The 23871-nt window shown below is 38.8% G+C and overlaps 1 protein-coding gene and 1 non-coding gene across 2 annotated transcripts in view; both read right to left on the bottom strand.

Moving 5' to 3' along the window:
• SPIDR (scaffold protein involved in DNA repair) overlaps positions 1 to 23871 on the bottom strand; it is a 549318-nt gene that overhangs the window by 79894 nt on the left and 445553 nt on the right. The window lies entirely within an intron of this gene.
• On the bottom strand, positions 6104 to 6207 carry LOC118015467. Its single transcript, XR_004680636.1, has one exon. It is a non-coding gene; the product is annotated as a U6 spliceosomal RNA (small nuclear RNA).

The following is a 23871-nucleotide window of genomic DNA, read 5'->3' as shown; positions in this document are numbered from 1 at the left end:
CATCAATCTTTTTCCTTTGCAGGGTCCTTAGGCCAATTTTATAATATAGTTTTCTATTTGCGTTTGATATTTTAAATAGTTTTTTTTTTTTAAAGATTTTATTTATTTATTTGAGACAGAGAGAATGAGAGAGAGAGAGCACATGAGAGGGGGAGGGTCAGAGGCAAAAGCAGGCTCCCTGCCGAGCAGGGAGCCCGATGCGGGACTCGATCCAGGGACTCCAGGATCATGACCTGAGCCGAAGGCAGTCGCTTAACCAACTGAGCCACCCAGGAGCCCAATAGTTTTTTTTCCTAAGATTTTATTTATTTATTTGACAGAGCGAGAGATAGCAAGAACAGGAACACAAGCAGGGGGAGTGGGAGAGGGAAAAGCAGGCTTCCCGCCGAGCAGGGAGCCCGATGCGGAGCTCGATCCCAGGATCCTGGGATCATGACCTGAGCCGAAGGCAGATGCTTAATGGCTGAGCCACCCAGGCGCCCCAATAGTTTTTTGTTTGTTTGTTGCTCTGTTGCTGGTGAATAGAAATACAGTTGACTTTTATATACCGAACTTTTTGTAATCCATCAATCTTACTAAAATTATTTGTAATACTTTCTATGAAGTTTTATGTAATCATTTCATCTATGCATAATGACAACTTTGCTTCAGCCTTCCCAATCCTTGTTTTTTAATTTTTTATCTTTTCTGGCTGTACTATAGGACCTTCAGCACAATGTTGAAGAGAAGCCAATGATACTGAGCATCCTTATCTTGATTTTGAATAAAGTATCGTCAGTGTTTTACAATTAAGAATGATGCCTGCTATAGGGTTTTTTGGTTGATATCCTTCATCAAGTTAAACCTTCTTAGTTTGCTGAAAAATTTTTTTAATCATGAATGGGTGTTGAACCTTATCAAATGTATTTTCCATATTAACTGAAATGACTGTTTTTATCTCCTCTGCTAATGTTGTAAATGACAATTACAGCTTTTTAAGTTATTTTTTTTTAAAGATTTTATTTATTTATTTGAGAGAGAGAATGAGATAGAGAGAGTATGAGAGGGGGGAGGGTCAGAGGGAGAAGCAGACTCCTTGCCGAGCAGGGAGCCCGATGCGGGACTTGATCCCGGGACTCCAGGATCATGACCTGAGCCGAAGGCAGTTGCTTAACCAACTGAGCCACCCAGGCGCCCTTTAAGTTATTTTTTAGAAGATTTTATTTATTTATTTGAGAGAGAGAAAGAGCATAAGCAGGGAGGAGGGGCAGAGGGAGAGGGAGAAGCAGAATCCCCACTGAGCAAGGAGCCTGATGCAGGGCTTGATCCCAGGACCCTGGGATCATGACCTGAGCCAAAGGCAGATGCTTAACCAACAGAGCCACCCAGGCGCCCCTACAGCTTTTTAAGTTAAAGCAATTTTTTACTCCTTAGATAAAGCCAAGATCCTATTTGCTACATTTTGTTTAGGAGTTTTCTCTGTCCATGAGTGATAATGACCTTTAATTTTGTTTTTCAAATTAGATTTAATTTTATTTCTCATATCAAGACTATTTATAGTAGTTTCATACAATCAGTTGACATGGATTCTTTTTTTCTTTGAAAAATTTGTATAAGATCTGAATGACCTGCTTTTTGAAAGTTTGAAATAATTTACTAAAAAAATAAATTGGATCTAGTGCTTTTCCTGGGAAGATTTTTAACTATCAACTCAATTTCTCTAATGATAATTGGGCTATTTGGGCTTTCTATTTTTTAATTGAGACATTTTGTTAAGATAAAAAAAATATATTTTCCTAGGGATTTGTCCATTTGGTCTACATTTTTAAATTAATTAGTTAATTAATTAAGATTTGTAGTATATATGTATATTTTATTAAGTTTTTATTTTAATTCCAGTATAGTTAACATACAGTGTTATATTAGTTTTAGGTGTATAATTAGTGATTCAACAATTCTTACAATGCCGGTGCTCATCACAAGTACACTCCTTAATCCCCACCACCTATTTAACCCATCTCCCCATCCACCTCCCCTCCAGTAACCATCAATTTTCTATAGTTAAGAGTTTGTTACTTGGTTTCTCTCTCTCTTTTTTTCCCTTTGCTCATTTGTTTTGTTTCTTAAATTCCACATATGAGTGAAATAATATGGTATTTATCTTTCTCTGCCTTATTTTGCTTAGGTCTCTAGCTCCATCCATGTTGTTGCAAATGACAAGAGTTTGTTCTTTTTTATGGCTGAATAATATTTGTGTGTGTGTGTTTGCATATCTTTATCCATTCATCTACTGATGGACACTTGAGCTGCTTCCATAATTTTGGTATTATACATAATGCTGCAAAAAACACAGGGGTGCATGTAACCCTTTAAATTAGTGTTTTTCTATTTTTTGGGTAAATACCCAGTACTTTGATTACTGGATCATAGGGTAGTTCTATTTTTAACTTTTTAATGAAACTCCATACTGTTTTCCACAGTGGCTATACCAGTTTGCATTCTCACCAACAGTGCATGACAGTTCCTTTTCCCCCACATCCTTGCCAATACTTGTTTCTTTTTTATTTTAGCCATTCTGACAGGTGTGAGGTGTATCTCACCATAGTTTTGATTTGTATTTTCCTGATGATCAGTGATGTTGAGCATCTTTGCATATGTCTATTGGCCTTCTGTTTGTCTTTGGAGAAATTTCTGTTCATGTCTTCTGCCCATTTTTTAATTGGATTATTTGGGTTTTGGGTATTGAATTATATTGATTCTTTATATATTTTGGATATTAGCCCTTTATTGGATATATCATTTACAAATATCTTCTCCCATTCAGTAGGTTGCCTTTTAGTTTTGTTGATGTTTCCTTCACTGTGCAGAAGCTTTTTATTTTGGTGTAGTCCTAATAGTTTATTTTTGCTTTTCTTTCCATTGCCTCAGGAGACATATCTAGAAAAATGTTGCTACAGCTGATGTCAGAAAAATTATTGCCTGTGTTCTCTTCTAGGATTTTTTTGGTTTCAGGTTTCACATTTAGGTCTTTCACCCATTGCGAATTTATTTTTGTGTATAGTATAAGAAAGTGGTCCAGTTTAATTCTTTTGCATGTAGCTGTCCAGATTCCCCAACACCATTTGTTGAAGACTGTCTTTTTCTCATTGTATATTCTTTCCTACTTCACTGAAGACTAACTGACCATATAATTGTGGGTTTATTTCTGGGTTTTCTATTCTGTTCCATTGATCTATGTGCCTATTTTTGTGCTAGTACTATTATTTATTTGTATCTTCTCTTTTTCTTTATGAATTTTACCATAGAAATACTTAACATTTCAAAGAGCCAACTCTGGGTTTTGCTTATTTACTGTTCCTTTATGCCATTAATTTCTACTCTTATGTTTATGATCTCCTTTCTATTTTCTTTGTATTTATTCTATTTTTAACTATTTCTTGTATTAGAGGCTTAGCTCATTAATTTTGAGCCTTCCTTCTTTCTAAAGTGAGTTGTTTAGACTACAAAATTTCTTATAAATATCAAACTTTGGTATTTAGTATTTTTATTATTTATCAGTTCTAGGAATTTAAATTTTCCATTATTGTTTCTTTTTTAATCCATAAGTTATTTGGCAGTTTTTAAATTTTTTTCTATAAGGATTTAAAATACATATTTTTTAAATTAACTCTAATTTAATTGCACTAAGGTGAGAGAATGTGTTTTCTAATAATGATTCTTTTAAATCTATAGAGACTTGTTTTATGGTCTAGAAGATAATCAATTTTTATAAAAGGGTCAAATGAGAAGAATGCATATGGTCCAGTTGTTAAGTAGGGGGTTGTGTACATGATGTATAAGTCACGTTATTTAAGAGTGTTTTTCAAATATTCTCTATCTTTACTTTTTTGTCTGCTTCCCTGATCAGTTATTGCAGTATTTATCCCACAAATCAGAAGATTAAAATAAGAATTTTTTCACAATGTATGTGGGTTAGAAATTCATCATCTTGATGGCAGTTAGTGAGTGCCAGGCCCTTTACTATTTGCATTGTCTTACCCTCAAAAGGCCACAAAGAGCTAGGCTGGCTATTACTATCCTTACTTAGCACAAAAAAGACAGAAGATCAGAAAGATTTGGTATCTTGCCCAAGACTGTACAGCATTAAATAAGAAAATTCAAAAAATAAAATGAATATGTAGGGCGCCTGGGTGGCTCAGTTGGTCAAAGGTTTGCCTCTTGATTTTGGCTCAGGTCATGATCTCAGGGTCCTGGGATCAAGCCCTGCATCAGGCTCCCCGCTCAGTGGGGAGTCTGCTTGTTTCTCTCTCCCTCTGCCCCTCCCCCTCCTCTCACACGCACAACTCTCTCGGTCTCTCCCAAATAAATACATCTTTTTAAAAAAATCAAACTTTAAAAAAATCAATAAAATAAAATGAATACATAAACATATTTCATATATCTCTTTGAATGTACAAAAATGGGAAATTATCAACATAATTTCCAGAGCTAAGTCTCTATCATATTTCAAGTACAGGCGAAACTGATCTACATATTGCTGTACTTAGCAGTAAGTTTAAAGAAGCATGTGGTCTAAGAGAACTCTCTGTGCTGATGGAATGTAGTCTAATGTAGCCACTAGCCACATGGGGCTATGCTTCAAATGTGGCTAATGTAAGGAACTGAATTTTAGATTTTATTTAATTTTAATTAATTTAAATGTAAATAACCACCTGTGGCTAGTGGCCACCCTATAGGACAGCACCGTCTAAAGGCGTAAGAATAAAGAGAAACCAAAACTCTAAATACTTAATAATTGGTTGAAATCTTTGAAAGAACAGTAAATACAAAGTGACGGTGTAAATGAACAAGAAGTAATAGTCTATTTAAAAATATTTCCAAATTATGTTTTATCAAACACTAAAATTCGAAGATGTTAATAGGTTCCTTGAAAATCATCACTATCATCAAAATGTTGCTAGCAATATTTTTTCTAAAATATACTTTACCAGATCTATGGAGAAAAATATATCAAAATCACATATAATTATTACTGTGCTCAATTCTCCTTGCAAATATATTTTATACCCTAGAATACCAGGAAATCCCTGATTAGTCACCTAATGAATATATGGTTTTAGGTCTGCTTATTGTGCATAAACAATATTTAGCACATGGTACCCAGAAGAATTTAACATCTAAAGACAACTAAACATTTCCACATATATGTATGACATTATTTAATATGTTGTGGCTATAAGACATTTATATAGTACAAACTTATTTCTCATGACTCTGTGAATGAAAAAAATTTTATGTAAGAAATAGGCTTATAATTAGGTCTGGATCAAACAAGTAAAAAGCTAGACTACTTCAAAATGAACAACTGGAACCTACCAAAAATGAGGGGACGAGTTGCTTAAGATAAAACAATGTTCAATCCTACTGACTTAACCTCAGGATTTAAAGACCAAAAAGAAAGTGTGAGGCAAGTTATTTGTTTCTTTTGCAATTTTGAATATTGTCCCATTGCCTCTGGCCTCCATTATGTCTAATGAGAGGTCTGTTCTTATCTCACTGGGTTCTCTTATTATATAATGAGTCATTTTCCACTTGTTTCTTTTAAGGTTTTCTCTTTATCTTTGGTTTTCAACATTTTGACTATGATATGTCTGGGTATGAAGCCCTTAGGTTTATCCTACTTGAAGCTCTTGAACTTCTCAGATGAGTAAAGTTCACCAGTCAAATTTGAAACATTTCAGCCACTATTTCTTCTGCATTTTTTTTCTTCTGATTTTTTTTTCTGCACCCTCTTCCCAACTCCCCTGACTTGCTGGCATACCCATTACATGTATGTTGGTGCACTTAATGATGTCCCACATTTCTATGAGGTTCTGTTTTATTTTCTTCATTCTTTTATTTTCCTCCTTAGGATATTTGCCATTTGGGAGATTTCTATAATAATACAGAAATGATTTATTTGGGTATGCCCTAATTCTTCGTAAAGATTGAGTTATTTAAAAGTCTTCACAAACCTTTTAATCTCTAAAATACTCGGTGGTAGTAAATTTGAGATAAAGTTTTAACATCCTATTGAAATTACCATTTGCTTTTCGGGAAGAATTTTAAATTTGATGAAAGTCTTCAAAATATGTAATGCTTTACAAATTTGTGTGTCATCCGTCTAAAGGGGCTATACTAATTTCTGTACCATTCTGATTTTAGTATAAGTGATACCAAAGTGAGCACTCATCATTTTTTTTTTTTTTTATTCTCTCTTCTTCAGATTGTGCAAGCTCAATTACTCTGGATTCATGTTCTCTAACTTTCTTCTGTCAACTGAAGTCTACTGTTGAGCCTAGCTAGTGAATTTTTCATTTTAGTTATACTTTCTAACTCCAGAATTCCCATTTGGCTCTCTTTTATAGTTTGCATCTTTTCAGTGATATTCTCCATTTGATTAGACCCTGTCATCATACCACCCTTTAATTCCTGAGACATGGTTTCCTTGAATTCTCTGAACATATTTATGATGGCTGTTTTGAAATTTTTGTCTGCTAAGTCCAACATCTGGGCCCCTTCAATTGCCTGCACTTTTTCACCCCCTGTATATAGGTCACACTTTCCTGTTTCTTCACCAATCTTGTAATTTTTTGTTGACAATTGAGCATTTTTGATAATGTATTGTGGCAACTCTAGATATGGATTCCTTCCTCTACCCCAGGGGTTGATGTTATTTGCATGGTAGTTTATTCAGTTGTTTGCTGGCTTGTCTGAACTACTTTTTTCTACAGGCTTCAGTATCTGATGCTCCTGCCCCCCATTTTTTTTTTTTTTTTGGTTTGTTTTTAATCTTTTCACATGCCCCTAGGTCAGCATAAGCCACTTTTTGGTGAAAGGTTATGATTTAAACCCCTTGGAAGTTAGATTTTTACTCTTTGCCATTGGATGTACATACCTTGGAGATTGCTATTATAGTTCAAGGAAGTAGGTTTTTGCCCTCATCCCTCTCCATTAGGCAGGGCTTTAATTGCCCCTCTTTAATCACTCCTGTGAGGGTATGGTCTTGGGCCTGCCAGACTGCCAGGGATGTGTGTCATTTATTTTAAAGTCTGGCTTCTTAAGAGTTGCTCCTGGGTCAGAGCAGCTTATTGTTCATCTAGGGTGGCTGGAGGTGGTGCTGAGGCTTGCAGTGTCAGTGAGGCTTGCACCCTGTGGGTTGCTCTGACTGCTCCTGACTGGGTGCAGCCAAGCACACCCTTCTTGACTCCAAAAGTTTTATTGTGATACTAGGAGGGTTCTCCTAGGCTGTGTCTTTTCCCTGATGCTGTTAAACTTCTGATTGCTTGGCCATTTCCTTGTTGATATAGTATCACAGAGTTACAGGCACTCTTGGAATTGCTCTTCACCAAGATCCCCATTATTTTCAACAATGCCCTTGGGCACAGAATTGTACTCTGTTCCAAATAAAGCAGCCCTCTCATACAGTGCCTTAGAGTCCTTCTTCCTTATAACCTGTTTTCCTCTGGGCAGAACCTCTGAGTCACTCATAGAACTGGAGGATAAAGACAGTGTCCCCTTCTCCTGGAGTTACACCTCTGCTCTAAAGTGGGTTCTGGGGGTGGTGGTGGTGGCACTGGTCTGGGGCTGTCTCTCTGGTGCTTCTAGCCTAAGGGTGAATTGGGGTAGGACAATTGGGCAAGTATTCTTGACCTACCACACTTGGGGTAGAGACACAACATGGGCTAGGAGATCTCCTACAGTGAAACTGTACCCTAGACTGTGAGCTGAGGGGAGAGGGGACATCCTGACTGCAGTCCTAGAGTAAGGGCCCCACAATAGTCTTCATAAGACATATTGGGTTGGTGGGGGTTTAGGTCATGGCTCAAGGGCCACAGACTCTTTGTTCTTCCTAAAATTTAGTAGATTCTCTTGATTCTAATTGATGGGAGTGTTTCTCCATTTACGATATGCCTTTAGAAAATTTCCTGAGGCTTTAAATTATTAGTGTTTTTAAGCTTTCTCTAGTTAAAATGTTTATTAGGGAGAGAATCCACTGTGTCTTCACTCTGCTATTCCAGAAGCCAGTCTTCCGTTTTTATCTTCAATGTACTTCCATTAGAAATAATGATCCTCGGGCGCCTGGGTGGCTCAGATGGTTAAGCGTCTGCCTTCGGCTCAGGTCATGATCCCAGGGTCCTGGGATCGAGTCCCGCATCGGGCTCTCCGCTCCTTGGGAGCCTGCTTCTCCCTCTGCTTCTCTCTCTGTCTCTCATGAATAAATAAATAAAATCTTTAAAAAAAAAAAAAAAGAGAAGAAATAATGATCCTCTGGATATATAGCATGTGCTGTGTAAGAAAACATAATGGCTCTTTAGCCATTATTTATAAGTTTTGGGAATATCTGGAAACTTTCCATTCTGAATTTGTAGACTTAAGTGTGAGTTGTCCCTTTTTTTCCTAAAAGACATCTTGATTTGCTTGAACACAATAAAGGAGTCTAGTACAAAATTACCAAGTCAGACAAAAGAAGTACAGTAGATGCAGTGAGGCACAGAGGTCCACAGAGTGATGATATAAACATCATAAGATTCTTTTTTTTTTTTTAAAGATTTTATTTATTTATTTGACAGAGAGAGACACAGCGAGAGAGGGAACACAAGCAGGGGGAGCGGGAGAAGGAGAAGCAGGCTTCCCGCTGAGCAGGGAGCCTGATGCAGGGCTTGATCCCAGGACCCTGGGATCATGACCTGAGCCGAAGGCAGACGCTTAACGACTGAGCCACCCAGGCGCCCCCATCATAAGATTCTTAATAACAATGACACTTATGGGTTTTTCACTGTACACTAAAACAGTGCCCTGGCTTTTTGCTGAGCAGAGAGCCTGTTGTGGGGCTTGATCCCAGGACCCTGGGATCATGACCTGAGCTGAAGGCAGATGCCAAACGAACTGAGCCACCCAGGCACCCCTAAGCAAGTCTTGAAGAAGGACAAGCCAATCATGCAAAAGGTTGAGAGAAAAGGACTTAAAAGAGAGAACAGAGCATATACAAAATCCTGTGATGGGATAGAGCTTTTTCATGTTTAAGAAATTGAGAGAAGGCTAGAAAATAAGAGAGGGGGGTGGAGAAAGAAAGAAAGGAAAAGAAAAGAAAAGAAAAGAAAAGAAAAGAAAAGAAAAGAAAAAAAGAAAGAAAGAAAGAAAGAAAGAAAGAAAGAAAGAAAGAAAGAAAGAAAGAAAGAAAATATTAGGAAAGTGATAAGAAGGTAAAGACTAATATTTGGTGATTTCAATGTATTATTCTTTTTTTCAATGCATTATTCTTAACTTAAAATCAAAGTTACATTTATAATAAAATTAAAATGTTGATAAGAATTTGTAAAGAAAGGAGAAAATGGAATGGGGAGGAAAGCACTGGGTTGGGGGAAGGAAAGAGAGGCATCATTCTGGTGGAGCCACGTGGTTGGACATGGCTGGCACAGTGACGCCTGACAGTGGCTGGGGGTAAAGGCCATATGACGATGGCCTTGTGGAGCCTGACCTGATAGGGGAGCAGAGATGGTAAATAACTGGCATGTGTGCTAGCCAGCATACCCACCTCCTGCCATCAATGAGTCAACAAAGGGGTGACACTAAAAGGTGTTAGATAAAAATTTTTGTTTCAGAAATACAATGCTTGGGACAGGGTGGAGGATGGCTTGAACAGAGAATTTTAGAGAAGGTCTCCTTAGACCAGTATAAGTTCATTGCTCTAATCAATGACAAATGTCTGATAGGAAATAGTGAAGTTACGAAGTGGTGTTCACAGGCCATGTTCAGCTGGTTGATATGTTTTCTTTGGCTTATACAGTGTTAAAACATTTATAAATTAGTTAACAAATACCAAACACTGGAGATTTTATACAAAACTCCAATTTACTGCTGTCTGGCAGCACTGGGTCAACACTTGTGGATGAGGCACGAGCTTGTCAGTTCATCTTGTGGCCCCCACCCCCACCTTTGATCCCCAACCCTTATACAACTGCTGTTCTCTCTTGGCCTCTTTGGCCTCTATCAGCATGTGAGTATGCATTAGGAAAACATTTCAAGGAGGAGACAGAACTCGGTAGTGATGATGGGTAAGGGTCAGGGAAGAGTCTACACTGGCCTAAGCTCTCTAAGGAGGTAAGCGGTAGTGGAGAGTAAAGGCAGCCTCAGGGACAGGCAGACTAGATGTGGGTTAGAGAAGTTGTACAATCCAAAGGCTGGTCAAATGACTTGAGCCATTTAGCAGACAGGACAGAGCTAATTAACACAGAACATGGAAATCCAAACTGCTCAGTGGAGGATGCAACTCAAAGCAGGGTGGCAGTGGAGTGGAGGGGTTGGAGTTCCAGCCTTTCCACTACCACTGACAGACCATAGTGACTCTCTGGCTGACAGTCCTCTTTTGTAAGACATATTTCCTCCTAATACTCTAGAGGCCTTTTCAATTATTTTAGTCTAAGATAGATTAGAACAGCATCTGAGGTCTCTGAGCAGACACTGTAACAACATATGGCCATGCTCAGCAGGATAACCAGTAGACACCAGCACTGCCCTTAGTAAGCTCTGAAATACTGTGAACTTAGCTGCTAGCCAAGTCACATGAAGATTAGGAGATTTGACATTTTTTTTTTTTAAAGATTTTATTTATTTATTTGACAGAGAGAGACACAGCGAGAGAGGGAACACAAGCAGGGGGAGTGGGAGAGGGAGAAGCAGGCTTTCTGCTGAGCAGGGAGCCTGATATGGGGCTCGATCCCAGGACCCTGGGATCATGACCTGAGCCGAAGGCGGACGCTTAACGACTGAGCCACCCAGACGCCCCGAGACTTGACATTTTATTTTATTAATTTTTAAAAGATTTTATTTATTTATTTGAGAGACAGAGAGAGCAGAGGGAGGAGCAGAGGGGAAGGGAGGCTGACAAGCAGATCTGCGCTGAGCATGGACCCTGATGCAGGGCTCGATCTCATGACTCTGAGATCATGACCTAAGCTGAAACCAAAAGTCCACCGATTGAGCCACCCAGGTGCCCCAGGAGATTTGACATTTTAAAGTTATGTGATGGGTCAGTGTTAATAAAATTGAGTTTCTACTTTGGGAAGCAGTTGAGTATACTCTTTTGCTTTCCTGCTCTAGAATACTCACTGGACAAGGCAGATGTGCACATTCAGTAATACCAAATCTGTGCTGCCAGTGATGGGCAAGCTAGGCCTCAGGCCACAGGTGACACTTCACACTCCACCTGGCACTGAGCACTGTTGGTAGGTACCCTATGCCTATAATGAGAGGGACACTGCTATTTTTAGAAGTGATTAACTTAGAACAGCAGAGAGAAAATGTCTCACAGGGAGGAAGTAGGATGTTAGTGGTTTGAATAAGAGCCTCAGAACTGTATTCGTTCCATGAGACAGTTTGACATTCAAAATTCTTGGAATAAAGATCTGGCAAGTGAATGCCACTTATTTAAAATCAATGTTTTACCCATGTCTAAAATGTAGACTCTCATCCATGTAAGATCCCTCTTCCCATTTCCATGATTTTAAGCATGTGGTGCAGGGGAGCAGCAGGTCTACAGAAGAGGGGCTCTGTTTTGAGCTCTGCTGTTTTAAATAGTATTTATTTATTTATTTATTTAAGAGCAAGAGTGAGTGAGAGAGAGCACAAGCTGGGGGAGAGGCGGAGGGGCAGAGGGAGAGGGAACACACACTCCCCGCTGAGCAGGGAGCCTGATGTGGGACTCGATCCCAGGACCCTGGGATCATGACCTGAGCTGAAGGTAGATGCTTAACCGACTGAGCCACCCAGGTGCCCTTGAGCTCTGCTGTTGATGGATGTGAGCCCCTGGCTACACACCTGTACAATCCAGATTTACTTAAGTCTACTTCACACCTACTAAAAGCTTATACTTAATCTGTGCTCAAAATCTTGGTTTCCTTTGCCCACTAGGCAAATTTACTATGACAAATGCAGTTAATGGATAAGATTATTCTCTAATCAGGTGGCAGCTCTCCTAAGTCTGTAAGCACGTATGTGCACCTTGGTGAAGAGGCTTGGAGAAAAGTGCTTGATAACAGCACAAAGGCACACTATCCCACACAGGAATGGCATTGCCATACATGAAACCAACCTGTGAATGGCCTTGTGATGCTGCCCTTGTCATCCAGCTACTGCAGTTCTGTTTGAAAGGTAAAGCTCTACTCTGGGTGAAGCAAGAAACAATCATGAAAATACCCAGGGTCTTCAGTTTGCCCCTGCCCCCAGCCAGCCACACCCCACTCCTCCCCTTCCCAGCGGGGAGGGGTGGGCGGCGGAGAGGGGGAGGGCGGAGTAAGATAGCAGTCAAAAAGTAGTTCAAGGGACGCCTGGGTGGCTCAGTCAGTTAAGCCTCTGCCTTCGGCTCAGGTCATGATCCCAGGGTCCTGGGATCGAGTCCCACATCGGGCTCCCTGCTCCACGGGGAGCCTGCTTCTCCCTCTGCCTCTGTCTCTCTCTGTCTCTCATGAATAAATAAATAAAATCTTAAAAAAAAAAAAAAAGTAGTTCAAGAATCTCCTGTTTCAGCCATCAGGAGTCATTTGGCAGGGTTTTGATTCTATGCGTTTCTGAGCCATGAGGGTGAGGCCGGGACCATGTTGGAAGAACTGACTAAAACTGGTGCCAAATGAAACTACATTCCACAGTACATTCCCAGCAGCATAAAAGAATACAGATAAGAGGTTCACTGTTCACATTCATAGCATGTTGGAGGTATAAAAGTCCATTATGGAGTTAATATTTGTCTTTAAGAATGTTTTTTTCCTTCTCTTACCAGCTTCATGGCAGATCATGCTAATTAGAGAATACTTCAAGAATTCTAAAAATTCATGTACTGTTAATCTGCAAAAGCAAGAACAAAGCACAAGGAATAAGGAAAACAAAACTGTTGATCTGTGGAGGGAGTTTCAGTGAGACTCTAATTTAATTCCTCTTTGAAGTTTCAAATGCTCCTCCCCAACTTTTGAAAAATATTCATTTTTCCCCTTCCTTTCACTCACTGGCTCAGTTTCATAGAAACACAAGAGAAACAGTAGACTTGTGTGTATTCGTGTGTGTGCGTGTGTGTGTGTGTGTATGCGTGTACACCGAGAGGGGAGATTACGTGAACATGTGGGATGTTTACCCGGGTTATGGGAGCAGTTCTTAGCAGTCCACCAAGAATTCCCGGAATCAGAGTCAGTCCGGCCGCTTTCTTCTAGGTCAGTGTCAACTTAAGCAGCCTCTAAAGATCAACATGGTTCTTTCTCTCCACATAATTTCTTACTAAGCCTCCATTTTAAGGAAGAAATTGGAGGACACAGGGAGGGGGAAAAAGCAAGAGAAAGGAAAAGGGAGAGGGAGAAGGGGGAGAAGAGAAGAGAGTTTGGATATGAAGGGGGGGAGGAAGAGTCACAGAAAAGAGGGAGGGAAGAGGAAGAAAAGCAGGAGAGAGAGACAGCAGAGGGCTGAGTGGGTGGAGGGCCTTTCCCCAGCTCCACCAACCCACTCAGCAGACGGGAAACCAGATACAGCAGGACATTGTGTTCTTCTCCTGAAAAACAACCACACTGCGCTCCTAAAGTAAACAGTTAATCCTGTTGTTTATCTTTGTAACATGAGGAGATGTTAACAGGATGATTTCTCCTGCACAGAAATGTGGTTTTTATTCATTTAAAAAAATCATATTTTCTCTTTGATAAAATAAAATGTGACATATAAACTTTCTAATATCAGTGAACAGGAAGGAATAACAATCTTTCTTCGCTAAAAGTGACTTAACTAAAGGATGCCAAAAGAGGGTGAAAAAAGCCTTTTCTTCACTCAGACATCCTATTTATTTTTGGAAAATACTGCATTACTGAATCAAACCAAGTCAAACCAAAACAAAACCTGCTGTAAGTTTGGTCCATCCCAAACTTTGAGTTTTGGTATTGCTTGTAGAAATAAGATTATAACTGGGCCAAGACAAGAGTAAGAAGAGTACGTTTTATATGTTGATAGAAGTTTGCCCACAGAACAAATTTTCAAAGATACATAGTTATTCTTATACATTTTTACTAACTGAAATTTTTATGGAGTAATTGTGGATTCACATACAATTGTAAGATATGCTATAGAGCTTGTATGTTCTCAGTTTCCTCCACTAGTGTACTAGCAAATAATGGTACAACATCACAACTAGGATATTGACATTGATACAATCCACCAATCTTATTCAGATTTCACAAATTTTATTTGTGCTAGTGTGCATGTGTTTGTGCGTGTATTCAGTGCTATAAAGTTTTACCACCTGTGTAGGACCCCATATCCAGCACCAGTCAAGAAAGTGAACAGTTCCATCACTACAAGGATCCCTTAGGTTGCCTTATATAACCCACTTCCCACCATCTCCCCACTCCATCCCAACATCTAGACACTATTAATCTGTCCTTCATTTCCAAAATTCTGCCATTTCAAAATGTTATAAAAAACAGAATGATCTAGTATATAATCTTTGGGATTGGATTTTTTGCCCCTCAGCACAGTTCCCTGGTGATTAATCCAAGCTATTATGCCTTTTATTTTTATAGCAGCTTTGAGACATAATTTACATGCCATAAAATTCACCCCATTAATAAAAGCAGTAAGTGGAAAATACACATAATATTTACCATTTTAACCATTTTAAGGTGCAATTCAGTGGCATTAAGTACATTCACAATGTTCTGCAACCATCAACACTATCTTATTCCAGAATATTTTCATCATCCCAGAAGGAAATCTCAGTCTACTAAAGCAACCTCCTCATCTTCCCCTCCCCCAAGTACCTGGAGACAACTAATCTACTTTCTGTCTCTATGGATTTGCCTATTTTGGATACTTCACATGAATGGAATCATGCAATATGTGGCCTTTTGTGTCTGGCTTCTTTCACTTAGCATAATGATTTCAAGGTCATTCACATTGTACGTCATTCATTTTTGTTGGTGAATATTCCATTTTGGGGTTATTCCCACTGTTTTGCATTTATGAAATAATGCTGCTAGGAACATCTGTGTAGGAGTTACATGGATATATGTTTTCAATTCTCATGGCTATATACCTAGGAGTGGAATTGTTAGGTCACATAGTAACTCTATGTTTAACATTTTTTTTAAAGGCTTAAAATGTATTTTACTAAGTTGATGCTACATTACTGATCCATTTCTCAGAAAAACTCCAAAGATATCAGGGACAAATAAAACATGGTATACCAATAAAAAATGCACAGTGTAAGTACCTAAGATAGGCACACAGCAACCCTGTTCCTAAGATTGTACTATGCCTTTCAAGAAAAGCTGTGAACAAGAACATCATAGACAAAAAAGGGCCAATCCTGGGTTGTCCTTACCCAAGAAAAAGATGGAGGCAACTTTTTTTTTTTTTTTAAAGATTTTATTTATTTTTTTGACAGAGAGAGACACAGCGAGAGCAGGAACACAAGCAGGGGGAGTGGGAGAGGGAGGAGCAGGCTTCCCGCAGAGCAGGGAGCCCCATGTGGGACTCGATCCCAGGACCCTGGGATCATGACCTGAGCCGAAGGCAGACGCTTAACGACTGAGCCACCCAGGCGCCCAAGATGGAGGCAACTTAACACAAGATTTTAAAAAAATATACTAAAATGAAAATCTCTAAGAGAAAATGTCTTCTTTAGGACATGATGGGGTAATATATAGGATATAACAGAACTGTATGTATGTCGTCTGTGACCTCTGTGGACCTTTGCCTGAATTCCCACCTGTGAGTGAACGGAGCAAGAGGACTAAGGTCATTGGGGAATGTTTTCGTGGTGTATGTGGCAATGTCTCTGGGGTTGCGAGGTATAAGAATGAAAAAGCAAAGAGAAGAGGATGGACAAAGAATGGAATGATCAAAATTAATGGGGGCTCTAACTGGATCCATTCTGTCATGGTTCCACCCTGTACCCAGGCCCTCAACAATCACCTAACACTTCAGAAAAGCACGACACAGAATCCATTAGGTTAAATAATATACCACACAGAACTGATTTGTTAATATTGCTCCTCCCTTCCCCTCTATATTTGACTTTTGAGGAACTGCCAAACTGTTTTACAAGGTGGCTGCACCATTTTACATTCCCACTAGCTGAGTATGAGGGTTCCAATTTCTCCACGTCCTCACTGATATTTATTATTGTCTGCCGTTTTTATTACGGCCATACTAGTGGATGTGAAGTAGTATCCCACTGTGGGATTTGGTTTGCATTTCCCTAATGACTAATGATGTTGGTCATCATGTACTTCTTGGACATCTGTATATCTTCTTTGGAGAAATGTCTATTCAAATCCTTTGACCATTTTTTATTTGGGTTATCTTTTTATGTTGAGTTGTATTAGTTCTTCATATATTCTAGATACAAGTCTCCTATCAGATATGTGATTTGCAAAAAATTTCTCCCATTCTCTGGGTTGTCTTTTTATTTTCTTGGTGATGTCCTTTGAAGCACAGAAGTTTTTAATTTTGATGAAATCCCATTTATGTATTTTTCTTTTGTTGCATATGCTTTTGGTGTCATATGTAAGAAACCACTGCCTAATATATAAGGTATGAAGCTATATTCCTATGTTTTCTGAGAGCTTTGTAGTTTTTCATTCTTACGTTTAGGTCAATGATCCATTTTGAATTTACCCTTGTGTATGGTGTGAGGCAAGGGTCAACTTAATTCTTTTGAATGTGGGAAGGGAAAGGGAGGGGAGGGGATGGGACGGAAGGGAAGGGGAAAAGAAAAGTTTCAACCCTGCAGAATAGAGGATTTATTCAGAGTTTTAGAGTCTATCTTTGGCAAAGAGTTGTACAAATGCATCTATGCTCCGTAAGGTACACAGACTAAAATCGCTGCTGTATTTATTTAGGTCCAATCAATACAGAGCAAATGTCACTGGCCAGTATCTTATTTCATCTAGTTCCATTACTTTACCATCATTATGCAGAGGACTCCCAAAGCTCTATGCCTTCTGATCCAAACTTGTTCTTCCTCCTATGCATTACCTCTTTGTGTAATGTGGCCCCTACCATTCTCAGTCACTGTTTCAAAACCTGAGAGCACTCTTTATTTCCTTTTTTTCACATCCAGTTGCTACAGCCTATCCATTTTACCTTCATATTTATCTTTTTAATATCATTCTTCCTTCTCATTTCTGTTATCATTATCTTGTTTTGCTTGTGACCTTTGTTGCCCAACAATTTTCATAACCTCATTCTTCCTTTTTTTTCTAACCCCTCCTTAAGGGATAGAGTTAATCATGTCACTCAACTAATTATGGACCTTCAAAGGTATCCTAATGACTTATACATGTCTCGACACATGTGTGTGAGTCTAAGAAGATCAAGTTCCTACAACCATTTCCCCATCGAGTCTTGGCTCCCATTAGTTTCTCTCAACTAATCTGATATTCCTTGTCACTTCCACTTGTCTAAGTATGTTTATTTTCAAAGTCAAACTCAAATTCCATATCTTTCATGAAGATGTCTCTCATTCCAGTCGTAAAAACAATTCTTCCTTTTTCTTTGTAATCAAAGTGGGTTTTTTTTGCCTTTATTTTAGTTCTTATCACATTCTGCTCTGTATTATAAACATTTGAATAGATCTTTTTTCTCTACTTTTTGCCTGGAAGTTTCTTTATTTTCCCTTTTATCATTAAGCTTTTAATTTTAATTCCAGTATAGTTGAAATACAATGTTATATTAGTTTCAGGTATACAATATAGTGATTTAGCAATTCTATACATTACCTAGTGCTCTGTACTCTTAATCTCCAGCACCCATTTCACCACCCTCTCCAAATTCCCTCCTGGTAACCACCAGTTTGTGCTCTATAGTTAAAAGTCTCTTTCTTTCTTTTTCTTTTTTTTAAATAAAGATTTTCTTTATTTATTTGACAGAGAGACAGCGAGAGAGGAAACATAAGCAGGGAAGTGGGAGAGGGAGAAGCAGGCTTCCCGGGGAGCAGGGAGCCCGACGCAGGGCTTGATCCCAGGACCCTGAGATCATGACCTGAGCCAAAGACAGATGTTTAACAACTGAGCCACTCAGGTGCCCCAAGAGTCTGTTTCTTGGTTTCTTTTTTTCTTTCCTTTGCTCATTTGTTTTGTTTCTTAAATTCCATGAGAGAGAAAAAAAAAAAAAATTCCATGAGAGAAATCATATGGTATTTGTCTTTCTCTGCCTTAATTTGCTTAGCATAATACTCTTGAGCTCCATCCATGTTGTTGCAAATGGCAAGATTTCATTCTTTTTTAAAAAAACATTTTATTTATTTTTTTGACAGAGAGAGAGCAAGAGCAAGCAAGTACAAGCAGGGGGAGCAGCAGGCAGAGGGAGAGGGAGAAGCAGGCTCTCTGCTGAGCAAGGAGCCTGGTGCAGGGCTCGATCCCAGGACCCTGAGATTATGACCTGAGTCAAAGACAGATGCCTAACTGACTAAGCCACCCAGGTGCCCTGAGATTTCATTCTTTTTTACGGTTGAATAATATTCTATGGTATAGCTATACCCCCCTCTAATTTAGCCGTTCATCTATTGATGGACACTTGGGCTGTTTTCATAATTTCACTATTGAAATAATGCTGCTAAAAACATAGGAGTGCATGTATCCCTCTGCATTAGTGTTTTTGTATTTTGGGGTAAATACCCAGTAGTGTGATTGCTGGATCACAAGGTAGTTCTATTTTTAACTTTTTGAGGAAACTTTATACTGTTTTCTACAGTGGTCACACCAGTTTGCATTCCCACCAACAGTGCACAAGTGTTCCTTTTCCCCACATTCTCACCAACGCTCGTTGTTTCTTGGGTTTTTTATTTTAGTCATTCTGACATGTATGAGGTAATATTTCATTGTAGTTTTAATTTGTATTTCCCTGATGATACACAAATAAATCCACAATTATATGGTCAGTTAATCTTTGACAAAGGAGTAAAGAATATACAGTGGGAAAAAGGTAGTCTCTTCAACAAATGGTGTTGGGAAAACTGGACAGTTACATGCAAAAGAATTAAAATGGACCACTTTCTTATACCGTTCATACAAATAAATTCCAAATGGATTAAAGACCTAAATGTGAGGCCTGAAACCAAAAAAAAAAAAAAAAAAAAAAAAAAAATCCTAGAAGAGAGCACAGGCAGTAATTGCTCTGACATCACCCATAGTGACATTTTTCTAGATATGTCAGCTGAAGCAAGGGAAATAAAAGCAAAAATAAACTATTGGGACTACATCAAAATAAAAAGCTTCTGCACAGTGAAGGAAACAATCATCAAAACCAAATAAAAGTCAACCTACTGAATGGGAGAAATATTTGCAAATGACATATCCAGTAAAGGGTTAGTATCCAAAATACATAAAGAACTAATACAACTCAAATCCCCAAACCCAAATAATCCAATTAAAAAATGGGAAGAAGACATGAACAGACATTTCTCCAAAGAAGACAAACAGATGGCCTACAGACATATGAAAAGATGCCTAGAAGTTTCTCAGAGGCAGGGATTGTATTTCTTATTCCTTATGTACCCAACACAACTCTTAGCTCAGAGCTTTATACATTACAGATGATCCACATATGCTTGGTATACCAAGTTGAATTAATTAAGTATTTTTTCAGGCTGTTTGGGGATAGAAGGTATAAGCTGTAGTTCCTACCCTCAGGAACAGTAACAGGTACTTAAAATGCTTTCTACAGGTAATTCATAAGGTGAGACTTCTACATTGTTCTAAAGTATAGGTATGTGAAGGGAAGTATTAGTATTCCAGTGAAATACTAAGTTAGAACAAAATAAAAGCAGGAAAGGAGGGAGGCAGGAATATTAGCTAAGAAAGTTTATTACTCAAAATGTGCCAAATTAACTCAGCAGCCCTGGGCTGATTGTGGTTTTGTTTTCTCTCAATTTATTCCCCAACTCCTCTCGAATGAGGGGTCATTTGGTATTCTCACTTTTCTGTGTCTACTCAGCACTGAAACCTGAAGAGACAAAGGTCTATGACTGAGAACAGAGTAAGGAACAAGGCACACAAGGGGCATAGTTTTGATAGTGCCATAGGTAAGTTATAGTATCCCACTGATTCCTGTGGATCACCAAATATATGTCAGCAAAAGCAAGAATCATCACAGCCTTTCTCAACCAGGATTCTGCAAGGGAATTGAACCCTGAGGCTGCACTGCATGTAATGAGTAAGAACCCTCCATTGCATCTGAAATGGCACCAGTTATGTGCACTCTTAGGAGAAATGAGAATAAGCTTCAGGGTTCTATACTCCCAATGTGGGAGCCAGTTTAGAGTAAATGAACCTGAGAGTAAACAGCACTACTGTATCGGGCCCTATTGAAACAACAGGGAACAGTGTTTAATCATTCTTGGATGATTTCCTTCTGAATCAGGGTTTCACACTCTAGGCTGAGTAACTGGCCTAGAAACTCATCCTACCTAATGCAATGGCTTATAAATCATCTGTTTGTGAAGTACAGGTACACATTCTACCTACTCTGACTCTATCAAATTAAACACAAATTACCTAGGCAAAAGGCAAACATATACAGCTTACTGGTTTTTTTCTGAAATATCAATGGTGATTTTCTAAATTCTGCAATCCTAAGAATATCTGTTCTAGAAACAGTATTACTGAGAAAAATATTAAATTGCTTTATAATATTTTATAATAAAGTAATTTCAATTTCAAAGACTAACCCATACTCAGTTTACTGTATTAAGAAGAGACAAGGGGTCATTTTTAGAAGACAACTCTATTTCTCAGAGAGAAGGAAGTTTCTCACGTATGAATTTGTTCCATTTCCAGCCCGCCTACCTCAGTACATAGGACTGCATGCCACACCAGCTGACAGTCCACTGAGCTTCTTACCCACCCTCAACTTCCCACCTAACCTGGGCACCCAGGATACCCACTGCCTACAGGTCTTTCTTTTGCAATGACTACTGCTTATCCTACATCTATCTGTTCACTTTCCAAACACCAGCTTTCACATGTAGACTAGCAAACTAGCATACTCTGAAAGTTCAGAGCAGTCTCCTTTGAGCTGGTAACCTGCTTTGAGCTCTTCCTGCCAACCTTCTAGAAAGTATGGGCTTCGCTTATTTCCATTTATTCACCTCTTATTTGCTTTTTTGATAATTTAGAAGTTTTTGGAAACAATCTCAAATTTATTAAAAGTTCTAAATACAGTACAAAGAATGTTTTTTTCCTGAATCATTTGGGAATAAGTTTGTACAAACAAGGACTTTCTCTTACATAACTGCTATACAACCATCAAAGGGAGGAAACAAACACCTAATTCTCAGACCCCACTCATGCTTCACCCATTGCTCCAGTCATGTCCTTTGTAACAAAAGGAGATAATTCAGAATCATGTATTGCATTGAGTTGTCATGTCTCTTTAATCCTCTACAATCTGGAAGGGTTTCTCAGCCTTTCTTTGACTTTCATGACCTTAACATTTTCGAAAGATACAGGCCAGTAATTTTGTAGTGCACAAACCTTCAATTTGGGTTTGTTTGATATTTTGTCATGCTGAGATCCAGCCTATGTATCACTGGTAAGAATAACACAAAATTGATGCTATGTTCTTTTAAATAGTTGGTACAATATTTCAATTTATTCCATTACTAATGATGTTCACTTTCTACTTGATTAAGGTGATGTCTGTAAGGCTTCTCAGCTATTTCCTTCTGAAATTTAAAAAAATATTGTGGGGTAGATACTTTCAAACTATGTAAATATCCTATTCCTTATCAAATTTTTAAAAAAGATTTTATTTATTTGTCAGAGAGAGAGATAGCGAGAGCAGGAACACAAGCAGGGGGAGTGGGAGAGGGAGAAGCAGGCTTCCAGCTGAGCAGGGAGCCTGACGTGGGGCTCGATCCCAGGATCCTGGGATCATGACCTGAGCCGAAGGCAGATGCTTAATGACTGAACCATCCAGGCGCCCCCCCTGTCAAATTTTTAATTCATTCATTTTTATATATGAGTGTGGACTCATGGATTCTTATACTATGGACTATAATCCATAACTATTATTTATTTTCATGTTCAAATTGTCCCAGATTTTGCTAGTATCAGTCCCTTGCAAGTTAGCTCCTGTATCCTTTTGATGTCTCCATTGTTCTCTGAGAATGTTCTTACTTTCTGACATAATGAAATGTTCAAAGCTCATCTTATATTTTCTCTCATCCAAAACTGTAATCAGCGATTTCACCAAGGAGCCCTGGTTTCTTTCAGATATTTAAAAGCTAATATCTGGGTGCTAAATGTGCTCATTGCTACCAGAGTATCACTGCCTCAGGACCTCTTAGTAGACAGAGCTAGGGAATACACACACACAAACACACACACTCTCTCTCTCTCTCACACACACACACACAGTAATACACATTTACTTCTGTTTATTCATCCATTCATCTATTTTGAAAACTATGAGTTGACACCACCATGGGGTTCATTCCAGTTTTCTCCTTTTCTACATTTTGTTAACTCACAGGTACCTCAAACTCACCACGTCTAAAACCAAATATAATTTTTCTAGTTTTCTCCAAATCTGTTCACCCTCCTAAATTTCTCATCTCATTTAATCATACCATGTATTTTGTTGCCCAAACCTTAGAATCCTTCTAGATTCTTCCTTTCCCTCCACCTTCCACATCCATTCATGGAGTCCCACCTTTTCCACTTCTCAACTATTTCCAGATGTGCACCATCTTTTTATCCATTAACAGACAAGTTAGACTTCTTGCTTTTCACACAGGCATTTACAGTTACTTCCTCTTCTCTTCAGAAACTTCCAGTGTATGACATGTATCACATGTAGAGAAAAATCTGAAGACTTTGCTATAGAAAACTAGAACAAAGTTCCAGATCTTCTCATGACCAGAACACTGACCCTATTCCTCCTATCTTCATTTACAATGTATGAAAAGCCACACTGGCCTCCCTGCTGTTTTGTAAACTAGCCAACATGCCCATGCCTTGCAGCCTTTTGCACTCACCCTCTCTGCCTGGGATACTCTTCCCCCAAACAACTGCATGGTTTGTTCTCTCACCTCCTTTGGAATTTTTCTCAAATATTATCTTCTCAGTGAGGCTTTCCTTGATCCTTAGGTAAAAAGAGTAACCACTCAACATTCACTGTCCCCTTATCCAACTTTATTTAAAGCCATAACCACCATTACTTTCTTATACTGTATCTCTTTGTCTGCTGTCAGTCTTCCCCAGTGTTCCATTAATTCCATTAGCACATAGATTTGGTTTGTTTGTTTTAAAGATTTTATTTATTTGACAGAGACAGAGTGCGTGCGTGTGCACAATAGGCAGAGGGGCAGGCAGAGGGAGAGGAAGAGGCAGGCTCCCCACCCAGCAGAGAGCATGACGTGGGGCTGGATCCCAGGATCCCGGGATCATGACCTGAGCCAAAGGCAGATGCTTAACTGACTGAGCCACCCAGGTGCCCCAGCACATAGATTTTGTGGGTTTTTTTTTTTTTTTTGGTCTTATTTATTGTTGTATCCCTAACACCCAGAACAATGTGTGACACATGATAAATATTTGGCGAATGAATTGTTTCCTCATGGTCTTTAGTTACAAGTAGATTAATATTCTATCATGTAGTATGTCATAATTAAATAATTCTCCTTATACTGGATATTTAGGTTGCTTCTTCCCCCCCCGCCCCGCCATTATAAGGCACTGCTACCACGAAGAACAGTGTGTGTGTGTGTGTGTGTGAATTTTTTTGTTTTCCATCAGTTAAATTTCTAGGGATTACTGGGTCAAAGAGTATATCTTTATTGCTATATGTTATGTACTGCTCTCCAAAATAGTTGTAATGCTT

This window comes from Mirounga leonina, unplaced genomic scaffold (assembly GCF_011800145.1).
Source record: "Mirounga leonina isolate KUSES-001 unplaced genomic scaffold, KU_Mleo_1.0 Mir_165, whole genome shotgun sequence".
Taxonomy (NCBI): Eukaryota; Metazoa; Chordata; class Mammalia; order Carnivora; family Phocidae; genus Mirounga; species Mirounga leonina.
Note: the sequence above shows the minus strand (reverse complement) of the source record. Positions and strands in the feature narration are given on the sequence as shown.